Genomic DNA, 14915 nt, shown 5'->3' with positions numbered 1-14915 from the left:
AAAAGCCAGCAGCTTTTTTCTCATCTAAATATGAGACCACCCACCCCTTCCTACCCAAGGAAAGGTGTTTTCTTTGTCTCATGCAGGACTATAAATTTGAAGGAGTTTCTAATCTGGCAATACACATACTTTAAAAATATTTTTTTTATTTGTCATGATTTGAAGATATTGCTAAGATCAGTTTAGACAAATGGGCTCCAAGAGATAAATTCAGGCCTATTTTTTATGCAATTCTACCTCCCAAACCCCCTTGTACACAGATACCTGAAAACCCTCAGGGAGAAAGAGTTAGTCTTCAGAGATGAAGAAAGGAAGATGAGGGGAGGATTGGACCAGTTACTAGAAATGATCTTATTTTTAAAAATAATTTGAACTTTTATTTTAGATTCAGGGGGTACATATGCAGGTTTGTTACCTGGGTATATTGTGTGATGCTGAGGTTTGGGGTATGACTGATACTGTTACCCAGGTAGTGAACATAGTACTCAATAGTTAGTTTTTCAGCCCTTGCCCTCTCCCTTCCTCCTCACCAGTAGTCCCTCGTGTCTATTGTTGCCATCTTTATGTCTGTGAGTACCCTATGTTTAGCTTCCACTTATAAGTGAGAACATGTGGCATGTATGCAATGGGATTACTGGGTCTATTTTTAGTTCTTTGAGAAGTCTCCAAACTGCTTTCCACAGTGGCTGGCTGAACTAACAGTGCATAAGCATCCCCTTTTCCCTACAGCCTCACCAGCTCTGTTGCCCAGGCTGGAGTGCAGTCACATGATCTTGGCTCACTGCAAACTCTACCTCCTGGGTTCAAGCAATTCTTCTGTCTCAGTCTCCTGAGTGGCAGGGATTATACCATGCCTGGCTATTTTCTTTTTTATTCTTTTTTTTTTTTTTGTATTTTTAGTAGAGACGGAGTTTCACCGAGTTGGTCAGGCTGGTCTCGGATTCTTGACCTCCTGATCTGCCCATCTCGGCCTCCCAAAGAGGGAGAATAGAACCCATGAGGAAAGCTAAAAGAAACAAATCACCTCCGGAAAGATAAGGTTGAAGAATGTTCTAATAAAGGTCTTCTTGTATATACGAAAAGCAAAAAAGGTGGCTGGGGAAAGGAAAAAAGAACAAGAATAAAATGAGACCAATATGGTGATGCAAGGAATTTAACACTATAAACGGGAGCTGTGAAAGGGTTCATTCATTCATTTATTCATTACCCCAACCATGTACTCTCAGCCAGACACTGGCTGCATGCTGCCTCATTAGAGGCCAGGTACCATCCTTCCTGTGATGATTTCTGTGAGATCTTATCTAAACACAAAGGGATTCGGAGTCAGCTTATTTAAAATTATTTAGTCCTTTTTTGAAGGAAGTAGGGCAGGGTAGAGTGGAACAGGAAAAGAGCAGTCGTGGAGTAGGCTCAGAAGTAAAACTACCCAAGCGTTGTAGCTGTTATGTCCCAGGACTATCTACATGTGGGTTTGGGAGGTGGAGGACAAAAAATAGGCATGAATTTATCTCTTTGGGCACATTTGTTGAACTGATCTTAGCAGTTTCTTCAAATCACAACAAATAAATGATGATTTTTAAAGTATGTGTATTGTCAGATTAGAAACTCTTTTTCAAATGTATAGTCCTGCATTGGACAAAGAAAAGAACACCTTTCCTTGGGTGCAGAGGAGTGGGCAGTCTCTTATGTAGGTGAAGTACACGGCTGCATTTGGAGTATAATTTTTTTCTGTTTTAAAATGCTTACTTTTTCCTTTACAAAGAGAACACATGCTCAATTAAGTACAGTTTGCACAACTGCACAATGTACAATTTGCAGTGTATTTTATACTGCAAATAATTTATTGAATTTTAAAGAAAAGAGTTTATGGACATTGGAAGGGTCTCTCCTTATGTACACGCTCCCCTAAGTCTCAGAATGAAATTCTTTCATTAGACTCTCTCCTGGAGTTAGCGTAGAAGTTCACAGTTAAAATAAGATACTGAGTTGGGAAGAAATGACATTAAATTTTACCTTGTTATTAGCACCTTACCTTGAATTAGTTTTTTAATTTAAGCCTAGAGAATGCCCTTCAGGAACCCGAGAAGCCTCAGAAAGACTCAGGCTGCAGAAGAATCTCTGGAAGGACAAAAATGAACTCCATCAGCTGCTGTGGAGTTAGATGTGGGCCTGGCCTTGGTGGAGTCCCGGTGGCTTGAGGTATTCTTTGGCAAATACAACTGCCTTTGACTGACGTGATGCCCCCAAACCTGGCAGCATCATGAATAGAAATGAGTGCGAACCCCAGGAGATAAAGCATTTTGGCTAGGACCATTTGCTTATCATGACCCTTATGGGACTCAGCATGCTTTTGAAGCTATGTAACAGATGTTCTCACAGCATATGCTACATTAAGAAATGCTTGTGAGGTAGTTCAGAATTTCCACTTCCCTCTTTAGAGGTGATTTTAGATTTCTTTATATAAGCATTTTAAAACATGTTCCACTCAAACTGAGTCTTCCATGGTACACATGTACATACGTGCTGAGAAAGTGTCACTCAAGAGGGAGCAGTTCGGTTAATGCACCATCAGCATCTTCTGTAAGGTCTACAGAAGGCAACTTCTTGAAATGCTATTACAAAGCATTTATACCTTTCTATTCTGGAAGAGCAGCCTTCATGTTATTATCAAAATGTATTAGCAGAAGGGCCTTGTAGGCTATAATTTATCCTTTCTGAAGACAGCCCCTACCCTCCCTTTTTCTCCCCCATTCTCTCTCTGACCCACATCCTTCCTGCTTCTTTTATTTTAATGCATCTTTCCTTTTCCACAACTACATATTTTTTTCTTTTCTACACTGCTCTAGGCTGTAACTCGGTTTGGTCTCTGTAAGCGGAATTTGGGAAGTAAAATAAGAACCCCCAGCTCGTAGCATACTCCTAACCACACCCATGAGATGCTTTATCCCAGTACACCCTGTCACCACTTCTTCAGACTCCTGAGATGAAGCCCACTACACTAGAAAGCCTTCCCTTGCTCTGTACCACAACAAAAGGCCGAACAGGTAAAGCAAGGGATCTTTTAGGAGGAGATGAAGAAAGAATAACAATTTAGCAACTAGCATTTTAAATTAAATCTACAGTTTATCCAGACCATTTGTTTTCATCATTGTGCTGGTCACCATGACAACCCTGAGAGGCAGGCATCTTTTATATCATCTCCATTTCATGGATGAAGAAAACTGAGGCTTGGAATAATCATATCACTTGCCCAAGCCACACACCAAGTTTTTCAATCATCTACTGCTGTGTAACAAACCACTTTAAAATTTGATGGCTTAAAAAATCAATTTGTTTAACTACTCATGATTCTGTGGGTTGGCTGGGTTGGCTGAGCAGCCCTTTGGCTCCATATAGTGTCCAACTGGGAGCCTGCCTAAGGCTGGAATGATCAAGATGGCTTCACCCTCATGTTTGGCTGTAGGCACTGGCTGTTGGCCAGGGCACTTCAGTTCTCCTCCACATGTCCTGTCAATCCTCTAAGAGCTCTTTCCTCATGGTCTCTCCAGCAACATAGGCTAGACTTCTTCATATGACTGGGGCTTCCAAGGGGGTGCAAATGGAAACTGCCAGGCCACTGAAGCCTCAGGCCTAGAAGTCACAGCATCATTTCCACTGCCTTCTGTCGGTCAACGTAGGTCACATGGCCAAGCAGTTTTCAGGGAGAGGAAACAGAGTTACTTTCTAGACAAGGAAGCCACACGCATATATAAGAATTGGAAGAATTGTGGGCAGCTATATGCTAGGATCTGAGTGTTTGTGTCCCCTTCCAAATTCATACATTGAAACTTAATCAGCAATGTGATGGTATTAGGAGGTAAGGCCTTTGGGAGGTGATAAGGTCATGAGGGTAGAGCCCTCACAAGTGGGATTAGTGCCCTTATAAAGGAGGCCTCAGAGAGCCGCCTTGCCCTTCCACCTCAAGAAGAGAGTGAAAGACAGCGAGCCATCTATTAGCCAGGAAGCTGGCCCTTACCAGAGACTAAATCTGTCCCCATCTTGATCACTGGCTTCTTAGCAACCAGAACTGTGAGAAATAAATTTCTGTCTTTTATAAGCTACCAGGTTTATGGTATTTTGTTATAGCAGCCTGAACATACTAAGACACTATATTTGCAGACAATCTATTAATACCAAGAAGGTCATAATTAGAACACAGAAAGATCAGTGATTAGCCACTATTCCAGTAATTCTTTAATGTTTAACTCTAAGGTTATGATTTCAGTGCAGGTGCATGCACAGGTGCAGGATGTTAGTTCCCCATTTGGTCTCAGGTGATGTTGGCACCACTGCAACTTTTCCTTTATGTGCCCTTTATTTGAAAGGAAGAGAAAACTTAGTAGGCTTGTATATAATTATTGTTAATTTGACTTATTAATTGGTCTAATTAGCCTAATGCAAATGTTCTCAATAAGAACTTTAAGAGCAGGGTATGAGGTGACAAAGTATCGAGAACTGGCAGAGCAATGGGTACTTGCTGATTAATGCTAATGGCTAAGAACCACTTGGCATCAGAAATCATGGGATGAACGTTGTTTATGGGACTGTCTCAGCAGTCTTACTGAATTTTCTAGCTGGAACACATGTTCGGTGGTCATCCAATTAAACCCTGTCTTTACACAGACGCATTGTTACATCTGAGATTCTTTTAGGTCTGAAACTTCTCCGACGCCTAACTCACCTAACATATCCACTTGTCTGGGCCCCAGCTTCTACACACACAACACGTACACACACACACACACACACACGAGCACACATACAGATAGTCCTACTATTAAGAAATGCTGTAGAACAGCTTTTCTAAACAAATGAAAATTAAGTTCAAAACTTTGTTTTCCAGAGTCTCACAAATCTCTTGAAGTGACCAGCACCCTCCTGGAGTGTCACAGCCTAGACTGCTGTCACTGGGGCTTCACAGGCAGTCACCATGTCACCCACAACTTCGACTCCTCCTCTACCTCCCTCAGCAAAGGCAGCCATGATTCTCTTTCTGGTTTTAAACCACCATGAAATATATTTCACTCCTCTTGAAGGTATGCCTCTTTTCTAAGAGACTTTACAGCTGCCTTCCAACTGTTTATGTGTCTTCCCATTAAGCTGGATGGGACAAGAAGAAGAGAATCATAGAGGAAAAGATCTCTGGGTTAAGGGTGCAGGGACTAATTTCAGGGAGAGGACACTCTAAATCCTGTTTTATATTCAGTCACTGAGGCTTAGTTTAGTTTGGTTGTTTAAAAAATGTATTTATAGTAATTTAAAATTTAAAGTAATAAATGTATATTAAAGAATATTTGAAAAAAATCCTAAGATCATAACTCAGTGCAGCCTTGATCTCCCAGGCTTAAGAGATCCTCCCATCTAAGCCTCCTGAGTAGCTGGGACCACAGGCAGGTGCCACCATAGAGACGGGGGTCTTACTATGTTACCCAGGCTGGTCTCGAACTCCTGCGCTCAAGTGATCCTCCCACCTTGGCCTCCCAAAGTGTTGGAATTACGGGCTTCAGACAAGGTGCCTGGCCTTTGTTTTTGTTTTCATATAATTTAGTAAATTTGTAGCAGAATTGAGAGCCCAAGGCAGATGGATGATTTCCTTGAAAAGGTGTCACTTTTCTAGTTAAATATGAGTCCTAATAAAAACCTAAGTGAGGCTAATTGGGCTACTAATTTTTTTTCTTCATTTTTTTTTATTGCATTTTAGGTTTTGGGGTACATGTGCAGAACGTGCAAAATAGTTGCATAGGTACACACATGGCAGTGTGTTTTGCTGCCTTCCTGCCATACACTCACATTTGGCATTTCTCCTCAGGCTATCCCTCCCCAGCTCCCCCCTCCCGCTGACCCTCCCCATTCCCCCCAATAGACCCCGATGTGTAGTACTCCCTTCCCTGTGTCCATGTGTTCTCATTTTTCCTCACCTGCCTATGAGTGAGAATATGTGGTATTTCATCTTCTGTTCTTGTGTCAGTTTGCTGAGGATGATGTTCTCCAGATTCGATCATGTCCCTACAAAGGACGCGAATTCATTGTTTTTGATTGCTGCATAGTATTCCATGGTGTATATGTGCCACATTTTCCCAATCCAGTCTATCATTGATGGGCATCTGGGTTGGTTCCAGGTCTTTGCTATTGTAAATAGTGCTGCAATGAACATTCGTGTGCATGTGTCCTTATAGTAGAACAATTTATAGTCCTTCGGATATATACCCAGTAATGGGATTGCTGGGTCAAATGGAATTTCTATTTCTAAGGCCTTGAGAAATCACCACACTGTCTTCCACAATGGTTGAACTAATTTACACTCCCACCAACAGTGTAAAAGCATTCCTTTTTCTCCACATCCTCTCCAGCATCTGTTGTCTCCAGATTTTTTTAATGATCGCCATTCTAACTGGAGTGAGATGGTATCTCAGTGTGGTTTTGATTTGCATCTCTCTAATGAGCAGTGATGATGAGCATTTTTTCATATGTTTGTTGGCCTCATGTATGTCTTCTTTTGTAAAGTGTCTGTTCATATCCTTTGCCCATTTTTGAATGGGCTTGTTTGTTTTTTTCCTGTAAATCTGTTTGAGTTCTTTGTAAATTTTGGATATCAGCCCTTTATCAGATGGGTAAACTGCAAAAATTTTTTCCCATTCTGTTGGTTGCCGATTCACTCTAGTGACTGTTTCTTTTGATGTGCAGAAGCTGTGGAGTTTGATTAGGTCCCATTTATCTATTTTGGCTTTTGTTGCCAATGATTTTGGTGTTTTGGTCATGAAGTCCTTGCCTACTCCTATGTCCTGAATGGTTTTGCCTAGATTTTCTTCTAGGGTTTTTATGGTGCCAGGTCTTATGTTTAAGTCTTTAATCCATCTGGAGTTAATTTTGGTGTAAGGTGTTAGGAAAGGGTCCAGTTTCTGCTTTCTGCATATGGCTAGCCGGTTTTCCCAACACCATTTATTAAACAGGGAATCCTTTCCCCATTGCTTGTTTTTGTCAGGTTTATGAAAGATTGTATGGTTGTAGATATGTTGTGTTGCCTCCGATGCCTCTGTTCTGTTCCATTGGTCTATATCTCTGTTTTGGTACCAGTACCTTGCTGTTTTGATTACTGTAGCCTTGTAGTATACTTTGAAGTCCGGTAGTGTGATGCCTCCTGCTGTGTTCTTTTTGCTTAGAATTGACTTGGCTATGTGGGCTCTCTTTTGGTTCCATATGAAGTTCATGGTGGATTTTTCCAGTTCTGTGAAGAAAGTCAATGGTAGCTTGATGGGGATAGCATTGATTCTGTAAATTACTTTGGGCAGTATAGCCATTGTCACGATATTGATTCTTCCTAACCATGAACATGGAATGTTTCTCCATCTGTTTCCATCCTCTCTTATTTCGTTGAGCAGTGGTTTGTAGTTCTCCTTGAAGAGGTCCTTTACGTTTCTTGTTAGTTGTATTCCTAGGTATTTTATTATCTTTGTAGCAATTGTGAATGGCAGTTTGTTCTTGATTTGGCTCTCTTTAAGTCTGTCATTGGGGTAGAGGAGTGCTTGTGATTTTTGCACATTGATTTTATATCCTGAGACTTTGCTGAAGTTGCTTATCAGTTTCAGGAGTTTTGGGCTGAGATGATGGGGTCTTCTAGATATACTATCATGTCATCTGAAAATAGAGACAATTTGGCTTCCTCCTTTCCTATTTGAATACCCTTTATTTCTTTTTCTTGCCTGATTGCTCTGGCTAGAACTTCCAGTACTATATTGAATTGGAGTGGTGAGAGGGGGCATCCTTGTCTAGTGCCGGATTTCAGAGGGAATGCTTCCAGTTTTTGTCCATTCAGTATGATATTGGCTATTGGTTTGTCATAAATAGCTTTTATTTCTTTGAGAAACGTTCCACCAATATCGAGTTTATTGAGGGTTTTTAGCATAAAGGGCTGTTGAACTTTGTCAAAGGCCTTCTCTGCGTCAATTGAGATAATCATGTGGTTTTTGTTTTTGGTTCTGTTTATTTGGTGAATTACGTTTATACGCTTGCGTATGTTGAACGAGCCTTGCATCCCGGGATGAATCCTACTTGATCATGATGGATACGTTTTTTGATGTGCTGTTGCAATCGGTTTGTCAGTATTTTATTGAAGATTTTTGCATCTATGTTCATCATGGATATTAGCCTGAAGTTTTCTTTTCTTGTTGAGTCTCTGCCGGGTTTCGGTATCAGGATGATGTTGGTCTCATAAAATGATTTGGGAAGGATTCCCTCTTTTTGGATTATTTGGAATAGTTTCAGAAGGAATGGTACCAGCTCCTCTTTGTGTGTCTGGTAGAATTCAGCTGTGAACCCATCTGGACCTGGGCTTTTTTTGTGTGGTAGGCTCTTAATTGCTGCCTCGACTTCAGACCTTGTTATTGGTCTATTCATAGTTTTGGCTTCTGCTTGGTTTAGACTTGGGAGGACACAGGTGTCCAGGAATTTATCCATTTCTTCCAGGTTTACTAGTTTATGTGCATAGAGTTGTTTGTAGCATTCTCTGATGATGGTTTGAATTTCTGTGGAATCCGTGGTGATTTCCCCTTTATCGTTTTTTATTGCATCTATTTGGTTGTTCTGTCTTATCTTTTTTATCAGTCTGGCTAGTGGTCTGTCTATTTTGTTGATCTTTTCAAAAAACCAGCTCTTGGATTTATTGATTTTTTGAAGGGTTTTTCATGTCTCTATCTCCTTCAGTTCTGCTCTGATTTTAGTTATTTCTTGTCTTCTGCTTGGTTTTGAGTTTTTTTGATCTTGCTCCTCTAGCTCTTTCAATTTTGACGATAGGGTGTCAATTTTGGATCTCTCCACTCTTCTCATGCGGGCACTTATTGCTATATATTTTCCTCTAGAAACTGCTTTCAATGTGTCCCAGAGATTCTGGTATGTTGTGTCTTTGTTCTCCTTGGTTTTGAAGAACTTCTTTATTTCTGCCATCATTTCATTGTTTATCCAGTCAACATTCAAGAGCCAGTTGTACAGTTTCCATGATGCTGTGCGGTTCTGAGTTAGTTTCTGAATTCTGAGTTCTAACTTGATTGCACTGTGGTCTGAGAGATTGTTTGTTATTATGTCAGTTGCTTTGCATTTGCTGAGGAGTGCTTTACTTCCAATTATGTGGTCAATTTTAGAGTAGGTGTGATGTGGTGCTGAGAAGAATGTATATTCTGTGGATTTGGGGTGGAGAGTTCTGTAAATGTCTATCAGGTTTGCTTGTTCCAGGTCTGAGTTCAAGCCCTGGATATCCTTGTTAATTTTCTGTCTGGTTGATCTGTCTAATATTGACAGTGGAGTGTTAAAGTCTCCCACTATTATTGTGTGGGAGTCTAGGTCTCTTTGTAAGTTGTTAAGAACTTGCCTTATATATCTGGGTGCTCCTGTATTGGGTCCATATATATTTAGGATCGTTAGCTCTTCTTGTTGTATCAATCCTTTTACCATTATGTAATGACCTTCTTTGTCTCTTTTGATCTTTGTTGCTTTAAAGTCTATTTTATCAGAGATGAGAATTGCAACTCCTGCTTTTTTTTGCTCTCCATTTGCTTGGTAAATCTTCCTCCATCCCTTTATTTTGAGCCTTTGTGTGTCCTTGCATGTGAGATGGGTTTCCTGGATAGAGCACACTGATGGGTTTTGGCTTTTTATCCAATTTGCCAGTCCGTGTCTTTTGATTGGTGCATTTAGCACATTTACATTTAGGGTTAATATTGTTATGTGTGAATTTGATACTGCCATTTTGATGCTAGCTGGCTGTTTTGCCCATTAGTTGATGCAGATTCTTCTTTTTGTTGATGTTCTTTAGCATTTGGTATGTTTTTAGAATGACTGGTACTGGGTGTTCCTTTCTATGTATAGTGCCTCTTTCAGGAGCTCTTGTAAAGCAGGCCTGGTGGTTACAAAATCTCTGAGTACTTGCTTGTTTGCAAAGGATTTTATTTTTCCTTCACTTCTGAAGCTCAGTTTGGCTGGATGTAAAATTCTGGGTTGAAAGTTCTTTTCTTTAAGGATGTTGAATATTGGCCCCCACTCTCTTCTGGCTTGTAGAGTTTCTGCCGAGAGATCTGCTGTGAGTCTGATGGGCTTCCCTTTGTTGGTGACCTGACCTTTCTCTCTGGCTGCCCTTAGTATTTTCTCCTTCATTTCAACCCTGGTGAATCTGACGATTATGTGCCTTGGGGTTGCTCTTCTTGCAGAATATCTTTGTGGTGTTCCTGGACTTTAATATTGGCCTGCCTTGCTAGGTTGGGGAAATTTTCCTGGATAATATTCTTAAGAGTATTTTCCAGCTTGGATTCATTCTCTTTGTCACATTTGGTACACCTATCAAACGTAGATTAGGTCTCTTCACATAGTCCCACATTTCTTGGAGACTTTGCTCATTCCTTTTTGCACTTTTTCCTCTAATCTTGGTTTCTCGTTTAATTTCATTGAGTTGATCTTCAACTTCTGATATTCTTTCTTCTGCTTGGTCAATTCGGCTGTTGAAACTTGTGCGTGCTTCGCGAAGTTCTCGTGTTGTGTTTTTCAGCTCCTTCAATTCATTCATATTCCTCTCTAAGTTGTCCATTCTTGTTATCATTTCCTTGAATCTTTTTTCAAATCTTTTTTCGAGGTTCTTAGTTTTTTTGCATTGATTTAGAACATGTTCTTTTAGCTCACGTAAGTTTCTCATTATCCACCTTCTGAAGTCTGATTTCGTCATTTCATCACACTCATTCTCCGTCTAGCTTTGTTCCCTTGCTGGTGAGGAGTTTTGCCTTTGTAGGAGGCGAGGTGTTTTGGTTTCAGGTGTTTTCCTCCTTTTTGCGCTGGTTTCTTCCCATCTTTGTGGATTTATCCACCTGTCATCTGAGTAGTTGCTGGCTTTTTGATTGGGTCTCTGAATGTACGCCCAGATTGTTGATGCTGAAGTATTTCTGTTACTTAGTTTTCCTTCTATCAGTCTAGCCCCTCTGCTGTACGACTGCTGAGGTCCACTCCAGTCCCTGCTGCTATGGGCTCTGCCCTGCTGCTGTGGGCTTCGCCCTGCTGATGTGGACTCCGCCCTGCTGCTGTGGACTCCGCCCTGCCATCCTGGGCTCTGTCCTGTTGCCCGTGGGCTCTGCCCTGCTGTTGTGGGCTCTGCCCTGTTGGCGGAGTCTCTCTGTTGTGGCAGGTTGCCTTGGCAATGGCAGACTGCGTCAGCAATGGGTGTGTACCTCAGTAGGGGCGGAATGCCTCGGTAGTGGCAGACGCCCCTCCCCCACAGAGCTGCACCGTCCTGGATTCAGCTGTGCCCGCAGTGAAACTCTCAACCCCCAGCGTTTCCAATCGCTGTTTTGTTTGTCCCTGTGGGGGTGGGACCTGCCGAGCCTGATCACTTGGCTCCCTTCCTCAGAGCCCTTTCTCCCTCTTATTTTTTTTTTTTTTTAATTTGAAGTGTTGACTCTCTCCCAGGTGTTTTAGTCGCCTGCTGGTAGGGCACTAGGATCTGTGTGATTTCCCGTGCAGCGGCCCACTGCACTGGCTCAAATGTCGCTTCCCGGGAATCTCCTTGTCTGGTTCACTGTCCAAGTCCCGTTTAATCAGATGGATATGCTAATCTGTCCTCCCAAATCTCAGATTGCCCTCAGATCAGCGCGTTTTGTGCGGGGTGCCGCTGTGCTGCGGCGCCGGCCCAAACAGCCCGCGCTAGCCAGGAGTGCTGCGCTGGCTTCCCGTGTCTCTCCTACCCCTGGTAATTTCCCCGTTCTGTGGGCAACAAAGATCCGTCTGGAAATGCGGTTAGGACTCACCCTCTGCGCATTCGTTCACTGAGAGCTGCAATCCCGAGTTGTTCCTACTGTGCCATCTTGGAAAAAACTCTGGGCTACTAATTCTGAATATTTTAACAATGTTAACAGACTTCAAAGGGAGAATCAACAACAAAGATTCTAAGAAGGGCCTATAAATTCAAAAGATGTTCCCACATGATCAGCATTAACTGAAAGTACTTAATATTTGACCTGTACGAAGGACAGACTTAAAGAATTCCATCACCTATAATATTTATTAGTAGAGAAATCAAATTATATATGGAGGGGAAAATCAATGAACATATATACACCTCTTAGGAGTTTTAGAAATATTTTGCCTATTTTGTTAAACTGAAGATAGTACGAAAAGTGTTCATCTGGGAGAGGAAATAAACTGAATAAAATTAAACAAATAGTAACAGCCTGAAATGAATAATTACAGCTGAGGATTCATTCATGCACATGCACACTCAGAGATGTCACTTTCATTCTTTGCTGTCCGACCCCAGGCTCCAGGGTAAAATCCAACCTCTCTCCCCAGACACACCAAGCATTTTATGTGTACTCCCTTTCCACCTGTTCCTCCCACCACACCATGGATCCAGTCCAACCTGACTTCTTGCAGTCTTCAAAAGTAGTGAGATCCCAGTCTTTCATATGCCTTATCCTCAACTTGGCAGACCCTTCTTCATGCCCATCACTTGGCTCAGCTGATGCCCCATTCCTGGCCAGCTCCAAGTCCCTTCTTGGCCAGCCAAGGCTGGAAGGCCACCTGCCTGCTAGCCCATGTTTTCTCATCTTCATTTTTGTCCCTCACTAGAGTCGGGCTCCCTGAAAACAAGGGTGTCATCTTTCATCTTGCCCTCCCCCCCACCATCACCACCACCACTCCACTGCACTTGGCACATGGTAGAAATTCAATAAATATTTATTCGGTGAATAAGGCCACATCTCAGGGGTCTATAACAACTAACAGTTTATCTGATAGGCACTTGCAAAAGATGGTCGCCCTGTTGACCCCTCACAGCAGTCCTCGGAGATGGGACATACAGGTCCAAGGCCCTTTTACAAATCTCATGGGGATATATCTGTTTAGGATTTCAGAAATTTGTGTATTTTAGAAAGGCAATATGTTGTATTAAACAGATATTAAACGATAGTCCCAGAGGCATTTGGGGCCATACCAATAATCAAACATGTATAATTAACCGAACATAATCAGCCCCGCATATGAGTAATCATACTAAATGGAATAAAGACTATAAATAGACTCTGGTCAGTTCAAGTTTTATTACCTACTGAGTTTGCAGAAAACTTATAAAAACGTGTGTGTTTTAGAGCTTTTTGTGTTTCAGAATTGCAAATAAAAAAGCATGGACCTGCACAATTATCCCTATATATTTTGGAAATAAAGGTGGGGGGGCACAGAAAGGGTAAATAAACTGACCAAGATAAAACAGCTGATAAACTAGAATTGAATGCCTTATACCAGAACTTTATTCTTTTAAAATGGTTAAATTATGTAATATTGGGTATACACAAAAGGATATATATGACACACATATAAATTAATGCATAGCAATTAAAATAATAAAATAAAACTGAACCTGCCACCTTACTGAGATATAAACCCCTGATCTTAACTCCCAGGCACACCACCTCAGGGTAGGCTAAGCCTAACTTATTTAAGACTATGTTACATAGGCTGAATTTTAATGGCTTTGAAATGTCAGCTTCTTAAGTGGGACCCAGGAGATCACACAGCTATGACAGCAGTTAGACTCTACCAGGGGAAATCAAGTAGTTTAAAATGGGTTGAGTATCCCTTATCTGAAATGCTTGAGATCAGAAGTGTTTCAGATTTTGAACTTTTTTAGATTTTTGAATATTTTACATTATACATACCAGTTGAGCCTTCCAAATCTGGAAATCCAAAATCCAAAATCCAAAATGCTCTAATGAGCACCATCTTTGAGTTTCATGTCAGTGCTCAAAAAGTTTTAGATTCTGGAGCATTTCAGATTTCAGATTTTCAGATTTGGGATGCCTAACCTGTATCTCAAGGGATCTATGAAGGGGAAAAGGGATGAAATCATATTGATTCCCACATGTAAAAATGATGCAATTTGTGGTATAAATTAACAAGGGCTCTTTTAAAAGCACAATGGATAAAAATGTAACAGTGTGTAAGACCAAAACAGACTGATGTGTGCTGCTTGTATAAGCTAGCATAACAAGAGCATTGGGCTACTGAACTGAGCTGCTGAGACAATTAGGAGTTGGGAAGAAGGTGTGATGGGTTATGCACAGAAAGAGTGCTTAAGGTCCTGTATGTGGTGTGCTTATCTGCAGATAAGGACAAAATCCAAGTGGTCTGACTTGTTTCATAAGCTCTCACTTTTAGGGGCCTCTAATTGACCAGAGGAATATTCAACTCACCTAGATCAAAGGTTCAGAAGATGAGTTTTCCCCTCAGCAAAGTAGAACTGATACTGTGGAACAGTTATTGAGTAATGGACCCTCAACCTTACATCAAACATCCCTAAACTTACCAGACACCAGCCTCTCCCAGACAGCTCCCTGAAGAAGACAGAGGTCTAACCAAGACCATGGCTGGAACCGGGATGCTCTAAATAGGTGATGGAAATGATGAGGTCTCTGGGGAGGACTAAGAGTGTGTGTGTGTGTGTGTGTGTGTGTGTGTATGTGTGTGAAGGGGAAGTGGGAGGTGGTGGGGGAGAGAGAGAGAGAGAGAGAGAGAGAGAGAATATGAATGAAGACTCTGGAAAAATGCATCTTTTCAAAAAGCCAGAATTCTGTGTTCACAGAATCTTACTTTGCCTGTAGACACTGTTATTCCCTGACTGGTGGTGGAGTGGCACTGTGGATAGAAGGACTTACTGAACCAGAAAGAGCCATATTCATGTGCTACCTCGGAAACCTGTGCTGCTGCTGACCCATTCTACCTTTAGCTCTCCAAGGTAATTACTGACTTAAAAGTCAAAGAACAGACAAATGCTTCAAACAAAACTAGATGACTCAGACATCCCTTGCAAAAAGGAGTCCTAGAATCACTATGGAAAATACACACACACACAC

At 41.4% G+C, this 14915-nt stretch overlaps 2 protein-coding genes and 1 long non-coding RNA gene across 11 annotated transcripts in view; 1 reads left to right on the top strand and 2 right to left on the bottom strand.

Annotated features, from left to right (window-relative positions):
• MCC (MCC regulator of Wnt signaling pathway) overlaps positions 1–14915 on the bottom strand; it is a 464974-nt gene that overhangs the window by 428374 nt on the left and 21685 nt on the right. The window lies entirely within an intron of this gene.
• The window catches only part of LOC103791451 (testis-specific serine/threonine-protein kinase 1), a 51437-nt gene that overhangs the window by 14837 nt on the left and 21685 nt on the right, over positions 1–14915 (bottom strand).
• The window catches only part of LOC144581411 (uncharacterized), a 39738-nt gene that overhangs the window by 9599 nt on the left and 15224 nt on the right, over positions 1–14915 (top strand). For 5 of the 9 annotated variants that reach the window (XR_013532166.1, XR_013532169.1, XR_013532162.1 and 2 more), the window contains exons 2-3: positions 14221–14453; positions 14664–14797. This is a non-coding gene — a long non-coding RNA (uncharacterized LOC144581411). Of the gene's footprint in view, positions 1–2056; positions 2200–2846; positions 3045–4882; positions 5076–14207; positions 14454–14663; positions 14798–14915 lie in introns of all 9 variants that reach the window. The other 4 variants (XR_013532165.1, XR_013532167.1, XR_013532168.1 and 1 more) reach the window with 4 other exon arrangements.

The sequence above is a fragment of the Callithrix jacchus genome, chromosome 2, assembly GCF_049354715.1.
Source record: "Callithrix jacchus isolate 240 chromosome 2, calJac240_pri, whole genome shotgun sequence".
Taxonomy (NCBI): domain Eukaryota; kingdom Metazoa; phylum Chordata; class Mammalia; order Primates; family Cebidae; genus Callithrix; species Callithrix jacchus.
The sequence above is the reverse complement of the archived record's forward strand: the minus strand, read 5'-3'. Positions and strand labels throughout refer to the sequence as shown.